The following is a 9,319-nucleotide window of genomic DNA, read 5'->3' on the forward strand; positions in this document are numbered from 1 at the left end:
AATTTTAGCACTGAAAAGTGCTGATTGAAATACAGGTAAGGAAAAAATAAATAATGTAAAATGTTCCTGCAGGTACACAGCAACGATACGATGCTCCGGCGTACGTGTTGACGGCTCAACGGTACAGATGGAAGTGTGATGAAGATCTTCGGTGCTGTGCCAAGGTGGAAGCCGCAAAATCATTTTCAGAACCTTGTTCTGAATCCTCTGGATGGCTTTTTTCCTCGTCGTGCAGCAGCTAGACCAAATCGGAACTGCATACATTATCGCTGGTCGGAAAACTTGTTTATATATCAGCATCTTATTCCTCAGGCAGAGGCGGGATTTCCTGTTGATGAGAGAATAAAGAGATTTAGTGTATTTATTACATTTAGATTGAATATCTTCAATGTGATTTTTAAAAGTAAGATTCCGATCAAGTGTGAGTCCCAAGTACTTCACGTGATCAGACCATTCTAATGAAACCCCATTAAAAGTTATGGAATGATTTTCATTAGGTTTTAAAAATTGAGCTCTTGGCTTATGGGGAAATAAAATAAGTTGAGTTTTGGAAGCGTTAGGAGAAATTTTCCACATTTTCAAGTAATTCAAAAAGGAATTTAAATTTTGTTGCAATCTACTGCGTACCACCCGTAAATTTCGACCTTTGGCTGAAAGCAAAGTATCATCAGCAAATAATCTTCTACCCTTTCCTTCTGGTACATCAGGAAGATCAGAAGTAAAAATATTGTATAAAATCGGCCCAAGTATACTGCCCTGAGGGACCCCAGCTCTAATGGGAGTCCTTTCAGAGCATGAATTTTGATAGCTTACTTGTAAGGTTCGGCTAGTCAAATAATTTTGAATAATTTTGGTGAGATATACAGGAAAATCAAATCGAGCTAATTTAGCTACTAAACCTTTGTGCCAAACACTGTCAAAAGCTTTTTCAATATCTAGAAGAGCAACACCAGTTGAATAACCTTCAGATTTGCTAGCGTTAATCATATTAGTTACACTCAAGAGTTGATGTGTAGTAGAATGTCCATGACGAAAACCAAATTGTTCATCAGGGAAAATAGAATTCTGATTAATGTGAATCATCATTCTATTCAAAATAACTCTCTCAAATAGTTTACTTAAAGAAGGAAGCAAACTAATTGGTCGATAACTTGAAGGCTCTGAAGCACTTTTACCAGGTTTCAAAATTGGAGTTACTTTGGCATTTTTCCATTTATTGGGAAAATAAGCCAAGTGAAAACATTTATTGAAGATTTTAACTAAAAAATTTAAAGTGCTTTCAGGCAACTTTTTAATAAGAATATAGAAAATCCCATCTTCCCCCGGAGCTTTCATATTTTTAAATTTTTTGAAAATCAATTTAAGTTCATCAATATTTGTCTCACAGGAACTTTCAAATACATTTTGCTTAGAAAAAATATCATCAAATTCAAGGGAAATTTGAGCATCAATTGGACTAACAACGTTCAAATTAAAATCATGAGCAGACTCAAACTGTTGGGCTAATTTTTGAGCTTTTTCTGCGTTAGTTAAAAGAAGTTTATCCCCATCTTTCAAAGTAGGAATTGGCTTCTGGGGCTTTTTCAGAATTTTAGTTAATTTCCAAAACGGCTTTGAGTAGGGTTTTATGTCCTCTACTGCTTTAGCAAAATTTTCATTACGGATGAAATTTAAACGACGTTTGATCTCTTTTTGAAGGTCGCAATAAATAAATTTCAAATAAGGATCCCTAGTACGTTGATATTGGCGTCGACGAATGTTTTTCAGTCGTATCAAAAACTGAAGATCATCATCAATTAAAGGTTGATTAAATTTATGTTTAACTTTGGGTATTGAAGCGGCTTTAGCATTGACTATTGAAGTTGTCAAATTTTCTACAGCCAAATCAATATCTTCAATTGAATTCAGTGGAACGTTTACATCTAAATTACGTTCAATAAAATTCCTATATCGCTCCCAGTCAGCTTTTTGAAAGTTAAAAGTTGATTTTAAAGGGTTTTCAATGGGACTTTGGGATAAAGAGAAAGTAACTGGAAGGTGGTCTGAATCGAGGTCCGCATGAGTAACTAATTGACTACAATGCTCGCCTAAATCCGTTAGAACCAAATCAATTGTGGAAGGATTTCTAATCGAAGAGAAACAAGTATGCCCATTAGGATATTCAACAGTATAATATCCAGAAGAGCAGTCATTAAATAAAATATTCCCATTTGAATTTGATGAAATATTATTCCAAGATCGGTGTTTTGCATTAAAGTCACCAATAATAAAAAATTTAGATTTATTTCTGGTGAGTTTTTGTAAATCTCCCTTCAACAAATTTTTCTGTTCACCGCTACATTGAAAAGGCAAATATGCGGCAATAATTATAATTTTCCCCATAGACGTTTCTAATTCAATTCCAATTGTTTCTAAGACTTTGGTATTGAAAGAAGGAAGAAGTCTAAATTTGAGACGACTATTGATGACAATAGCTACACCCCCACCTTGTCGATCAAGTCGATCATTTCGCAAAATTTTAAAGAAAGCATTGCTTTTCAAGTTATTGTCCGGCTTTAAAAAAGTTTCAGTGATGGCAGCAATATGTATGTTTTGAGTTTTCAAAAATAAAAAGAATTCATCTTGGTTAGCCAGCAAAGATCTAGCATTCCAATTCATTATATTTAAACATCTATTTGGATCCATGAGGGAATCGTAAAGTCATAATAATTTTGTTAGCATAATTAAAAGAAGTTTGGAAAGCTTCAAACATTGAATTTGCTTTCAACATAAGTTGCATCATTTCCATTAAATTTTGATGCAAAAATTTCAATTTTTCCTCAGTAATCTCACCCAAATCAACAAAATTGTTAGGATCAGAAAATGAAGGAGAAGAACAAGTATTTGAATTTCGGGGATTTTCCCAAGCCTTCGCATGAACGTTGAGACTTGGTTTTTTCCCATTTTTATTAGTTAAACCTGAAGAGGGAAACCCATTTTCAACCACCTCTGAGAACGATAAACAACGAGTCTGTGGCGCAGAATCAGCACAGGTAACATTAAAAACACTTCGGGTATTACCCAGCCGTGATTCCAATGTAGGCCGAGGCTGACCGCGAACAGGCAGGTTGTTTGCCGGCCCGACGTGTGAAGACGAAAAAGAGGAAGGAGGAGAAGAAACTTTTCTGGAAACTTTGGGATTTTTCCTAGAAGCAATAATTTTTGCCCTGATGGGACAGTCTAGCGAATTCGAGGAATGATTACCTGCGCAATTTGCACACTTGAAAAATTCTGTTTGTGGTTTATCACCACCAAAAAGGCATTTAAATTTTTCATGATCGAATGAGCCGCAAAGCATGCATCTGGCATTCATTCTACAATTTTTAGTGCCGTGACAAAAAGCTTGACAACGACGACATTGCGTAATATTTTGAAGGAAATTGGTTGAAGATTTTCGAAAAGGTTCGAATTTGACTCGACAATGAAACATAAGACGAGCCTTTTCAAGAATTTGCAAATTATTAACTTGATCCTTTTTAAAATGGATCAAATAAAGCTCAGGAGCAAAACCAACACTACTGATATTATTCGTGTTGGTTCTTTTCCTCATTTGAATTACTTGAATCGGAGAAAAACCTACCAAAGAATTTAATTCAGTTGTGATCTCATCCGGTGTCTGATCGCCGGTGAGACCACGAATTACAACTTTAAAAGGACGATCACTTCTTGTGTCGTAAGTAAAAAATTGATGTTTTTTATTATTCAAATAATTTAAATTTTTTTGAAAATCATTAAAAGATTCCGCCAAAATACGAGCAGTTCCCCTTCGACCGATCTGAAAAGAAATCTTCACATCCTTGACGGAAGTGACGATTTCTTTTCGAAAGGCATTGAAGTCAGGAATCGTGACCGTAATTGGTGGAACCTTTTCGTTTTTAAGAGTATAAGAAGAAGAAGGTTTCTTAGTACTCTTATCAGAATTAAATATGAATATTTCCTCATCACCGATGTTATGAAGGACATTGAATGAATTGGAAATTTCAACTTTTTTGGGCGATGGACCTGAATTAGTTTCGGCAATTCGCTTTCTACCAGCTCTTGAGCCGGCCGATGACTTCCCCATGCTGGAAAGAAAAGAGAAAATATGAATAAAAGAAAATGAAAATAATTTTAGCACTGAAAAGTGCTGATGGAAAAACAGGTAAGGAAAAAATAAATAATGTAAAAATGTTCCTGCAGGTACACAGCAACGATACGATGCTCCGGCGTACGTGTTGATGGCTCAACGGTACAGATGGAAGTGAGACTTTTGGCCTTTATTCCGTCTTTGTTGAGGGTCCTTACGCTTTGGAAGTGGTCGAATCTCTGCAGGAGTCACATATGATCGTTTCGAAAAATTCATTGGTTCTTCATAATCAATGGATTCCACTCGCTCTGAAGTTGAAGGCAGTGGATCGGGAGCTTCATAACGCTTTGGTTCGACCTGCTGTTTCGGCAATAAGCTTTCAGCAACCCGCCGCTTTGATTCTCCGTCCTTCAACCGCTGCCTGGTGTTTTCCATCATCTCCGGAGAGCAAATCTTCCGGCTGGTTTTCCTTTTGAACGTGCTGATTATTGGAAACATGATTATTCTTTGGGTTAGCTTTCCAAATGCTATCAAAAAGACGAAGGAAACCAACGCGTACTCTTGCCCCACCAAACCTGCGTACTCATGCCCCCTATGGCCATTTGTGAAAAAAACTAAAAGAGCTAAATATACCGATCATATCCTGGCATGAGTGTTCCACAGATTTAATCTATATTAATTATGTGTCCTTTGTCACGTATGCAGATTTGATTAGCGAATTTCCACGAAGCGTAATAATGTTTCCAAATACGCAGAAAACTACATAAAAATTGGAAAAACTAAAACTTAACTCATTTCTCCGACGTGCGCGAACCAAACCACAAACAAAAACACGTATGATCAGCTGACTCGATGACCTGTCAAACCGGTACAGTGTTGCTAGTTTCAGTGTTGTCGTTTACTGTAAAAGCCTAGTGCGTACTCTTTCCGCCTGCGTACTCTTGCCCCACTTTACTCTAAATGATGTTCTATGATATTCATTATGCACCGATTATTATATGGGCTCCCATATGAACTTTACAATATTTTTGTGTTATTGACGTTATTATACATCAGATTGAGATGAAAATTTACTCTTGGATATTTTATCGATTGCCGGTATCAAATTTTGTGTAAGGGGTCAGCCAAAGGGGTTGTCCATATTAACTGTCGGCTATTTTTGCGATATTGACGTTATTATACATCGGATTCAGATGAAGATTGGTACACGAGAGTTTTGAATGACGTGCAATCGATTTCAGGTATCAAATTCAGTGTAAGGGACCGGCAAAAGGGATCGTCCATATTAATTTTAATATTTTTGTGACATTGACGTTATTATACATCTGACTGAAATGAAAATTCGCAAATAGGAATTATTTAGGACTAATAATTGATTCCTATTATCAAATTTTAAGTCAGGGGTCGGCAATGGGGTATATTAATTATTTGCTGTTTTTTTTTCAAGATATTGACGTTATAATGTCATAGATTAGTTTGAAATTTGCACAGGGCGGTTTTGAGGGAAGGGTAATTGATTTCAGATATAAAAGTTTGTGAAAGAGGCCACCGGAAGGGGTTTAATTTTTTGGCAATAATTCCGTTTTTATGCAACGATCAAGTCGAAATTTATATAGGGGGGTTGGAAATTTCAATTGATTTCTGATTTCAATATCTGTATCAAATGACGAAAAAGGGGATCTTCCATAGTAATTTTTAAATTTGTTTTTGCAATAATTATGTCAGTTTGTATCGCATCGAGACAAAAATTCATATACGGAGGTCCTGAATTCAAATTTAGTAGCAAACGATAGATAAAGTGATCGTTTATACTACGTGTTCAACATTTTTGCAATTATTGCTTAACAATGCATTCGGAAATGCATCTGGAAAACGCTTCTAAGTTGAATGCGAATCGGATTCGTATGGGATCAGCTAGTTTTTAATAAAAAAAAATCTTGAGGGTCTACAAATGAAAAAATGACTTATGCATATGTGTGAGACAACAATGTGCATCAAAAATACGACATGCGACACATTCCAGTGTGAGTAAATTGACAGGTTTTTAACCTTGAAATTTAAATTTTTTCCTTTATTTTTCAATAAAACCTCGCAAATTATAAATACTTTTGAAGCTTTCCCAATTCCAACACATACTTTTTTGACATTTTGTGCAAATTATTTTAGAAAAACAATTGAGTCAAATTAATCGCCTGTTTTAAATGTTAATTAGCACAAATTCATGTTTTAGAGACTTGTTTTGCTCTTCCAAACAAGATCCGTGTAAAAAAACGTGCAGGAGATTGAAATTTAAAAAATATTTTCAGTTTTTCGCTGAAATTTAGATTCCACCAACAGTTTGATCGATAGTTCAAGTTGATAAATTTCCAAAATAATCTGCCAAAACATGTTTCCATGCAAAACGGTCACATTGGACTGAATCGATTTGGGGTCATTTTTAAATTTCTCAAACCCTGGGGTCCAAAAAGCTTTGTATTGGTTCAAAACTCATTCATGATTTTTTGCAGAATTTTTAAGTAACGTTTACATGAGTGAATTTGAACTTTTATATTTGTATGGGAAAGTTGAAATGAAAATAAACATCGTTTTTGTTTCTTCTGTGGAGCTGAGCCTGCTAATGGTTTTCGAGCCATTTTATAAATTCTCTCAAGGAAATTTTCCGCAGAACAACTTTGTGGAAGACCGTAACTTCGTATCTTGCTAGAAAAAAAATTACCCGTTTAACAGAGGTATATCTTTTCGCATTAGAAAACAATAAATTCAATTATCACTGCTGTTGCCTTACGAGATATTGCATGAAAAGTAGTCATGCAATACTTCACTACAGGCATCCAATCCAGTAAACTACTAAAATGCATGTTTCGATCACCGTTCGATTATATTTTAGGATTTTCGGTGAAACCGAACCGAACCGAACAATATCAACAAAAAATCGTAAAAAGAATTTAAACTTGATCTACTTGACGTTCTTGAGATGAGTTTGTTGCTCAATTGTTGAAGGAACTTTACCATTTTCTCACACTCTATTCAAAGATTATTGAATCATTAAATGTAAAAACTGTACGGTAAATAATCCTCATCAAAATGAACAGAGAGTTTTTGCTCTGAGAGTTGTTTGAAAATTTCAACTCCCAGGACTCAAGTGCGTGGAATGAGTCATTTGGAAAAGCTTGTCATTTCTTCAAATAATTACTAATTTAAACCGTTTTATTACAGATTGGTGAAACTTCATAGTAAAGCTTAGTTCTTTTAGAAATGGGACAGTTACGAATGCGTGTATCTAGAAAACCATTCGTTTGATCGAAATACTTTCTATGAAGGAAATCTTATGATAATTCACGAAAACAAAATCGTTTTTTGTAAGATTTTTTAAATTTTATTTTTGGGACCTCCTATCAGCCGGCACACACTTTTTTCAGTCATGATTATGATCAGTTCTTATACTTCGTCTAATCTGTATTTTAGGTGGCTGCATTCTCCTCCTGCTACTTTTCGGTCCAACACTTACTTCTCTTTCAAATACAACTTTTAAAGCGTTTTCAATGGAATTCCTGCTGGCAAAATCTGACAATAACGACGAAGTAAAACCATCATGAGATTGAACTTAAAGTATAATCGGTATTAGGTAGTATAGATCGTAGGTTGCGAAAAGTACATGCAAGATTACTCTTTTTAGGCTTTGAAGACATGGTGTAGGATTTAAACGCTGGAATTTGTTTTTCATGAGTTTTGTCGTTCATCAGAAATCATCTGTCACATAGCCTCGGTACCGGCTATACAGCTTACAAGCTCTCGAAAAAGCAAAAAAATTGTTGTTTGAGGTTAGGTTTGAATGACTCATAACTAGGTAACACTTTCAGCTTATCGGAGAACTTTTTTTTTAGACATTTCAGCGATCTACACTTAGTTTTTAGCTGGTATGAGACTTGACTTCCCTGATAACTATTAACCGTAGTTGCCGATCATGTGCTTCACTCCAATGCTTGATTTGAACTTTGTGGACATTTTCGACAGTGTTTGCATACATTTCCATCACTCACATACAGTAATTCTTTGAAAAATCAACGGTTTTGTCAGCTATCGATTTGATGGTGACGGATTCTGAAGGAACCTGTGCAAAATTGTTTTTCTTTTTCTCTTAAATCGTAAATATCTCGAAAACGGAATTTAAGAAAAAAAAATAGGTGTAAAAGAACTTCACAGGCAGCAGGATGCTGTCAAAATTAGGAATGTCCGCTTACTAATAAATGAGCTATTAGCAAAAGAAAGTGTCCCATTTCAAAAAAAGAACTAACCTTTAATAAAATGATCAGCTGCTAACTATACAAATTAAACATGTTATAGTTTCTGTATAGAAATGCGAGGCAAACTGGGCTAAGTTCTAATAGTTGAGCAAGTTGGAAAAAAGAAAAAAGTTGAACTCTTTCAAGCTCTGTTTTAGTTATAGAAGACAAACGTACTTTTTTTACCGATCAACACAAATATAAACCTTTTTTTCAACGCATTGATTAGCTCCATGGAAAAGGTCAATGTCATCAGATTGGCGACGTTAAATTGATAACGTCAACAACACACGCATGAACAGGAACGATGCGTTATACCTAACTGAATTCGGGATCAGCGCTTGAGAAACTCGGCCGATCCCTTACCACGATCCCCAGGATTTCTCCTTTCTCACCCTACTCGAATCCTCATCAAAAGATATAATGTGAGACAAAACAAAGCCAATGGACGTGGTGTGTGACGAAATCGACGCGTTTCGGACTTCCAAAAATATAGGAGCAAATTGAGTCGCGGCGCGCGTATCAATTGAAACAAATTAACATTGCTGGAGAGGCGCACATCAATTAAATCAATTAGGGGCCAGCTCGAACGCTTCACGATTAGGGTTGAGAGACGACGCAGACATAAGTCAAGAATGCTGCTGGCTTTGATTAGAAGGATGTTTTACAGAGCGAGTGAGAGAAAAGCCTAGAGAAATGCTGGGTTTTTTGTTTTTGGGAACCAAAACTAGAACATGCTGCTGGATCTATCTACTACGGTTGATTTAACCGGGAGTATTCATCAAAACAAAACAATGCTCATTGCTGCTAACTCTTCAACCATTGATGAGGAGGGTTGACACACGCGGAACCTAAACGAAAAGATGATCAATCACTACCGCTGCCAATAATAATCCGTAGGAGTGATGAGGCTGGAAAATGCGACATGTTC

The sequence above is a fragment of the Uranotaenia lowii genome, chromosome 3 (genome assembly GCF_029784155.1).
Source record: "Uranotaenia lowii strain MFRU-FL chromosome 3, ASM2978415v1, whole genome shotgun sequence".
Classification (NCBI taxonomy): Eukaryota; Metazoa; Arthropoda; class Insecta; order Diptera; family Culicidae; genus Uranotaenia; species Uranotaenia lowii.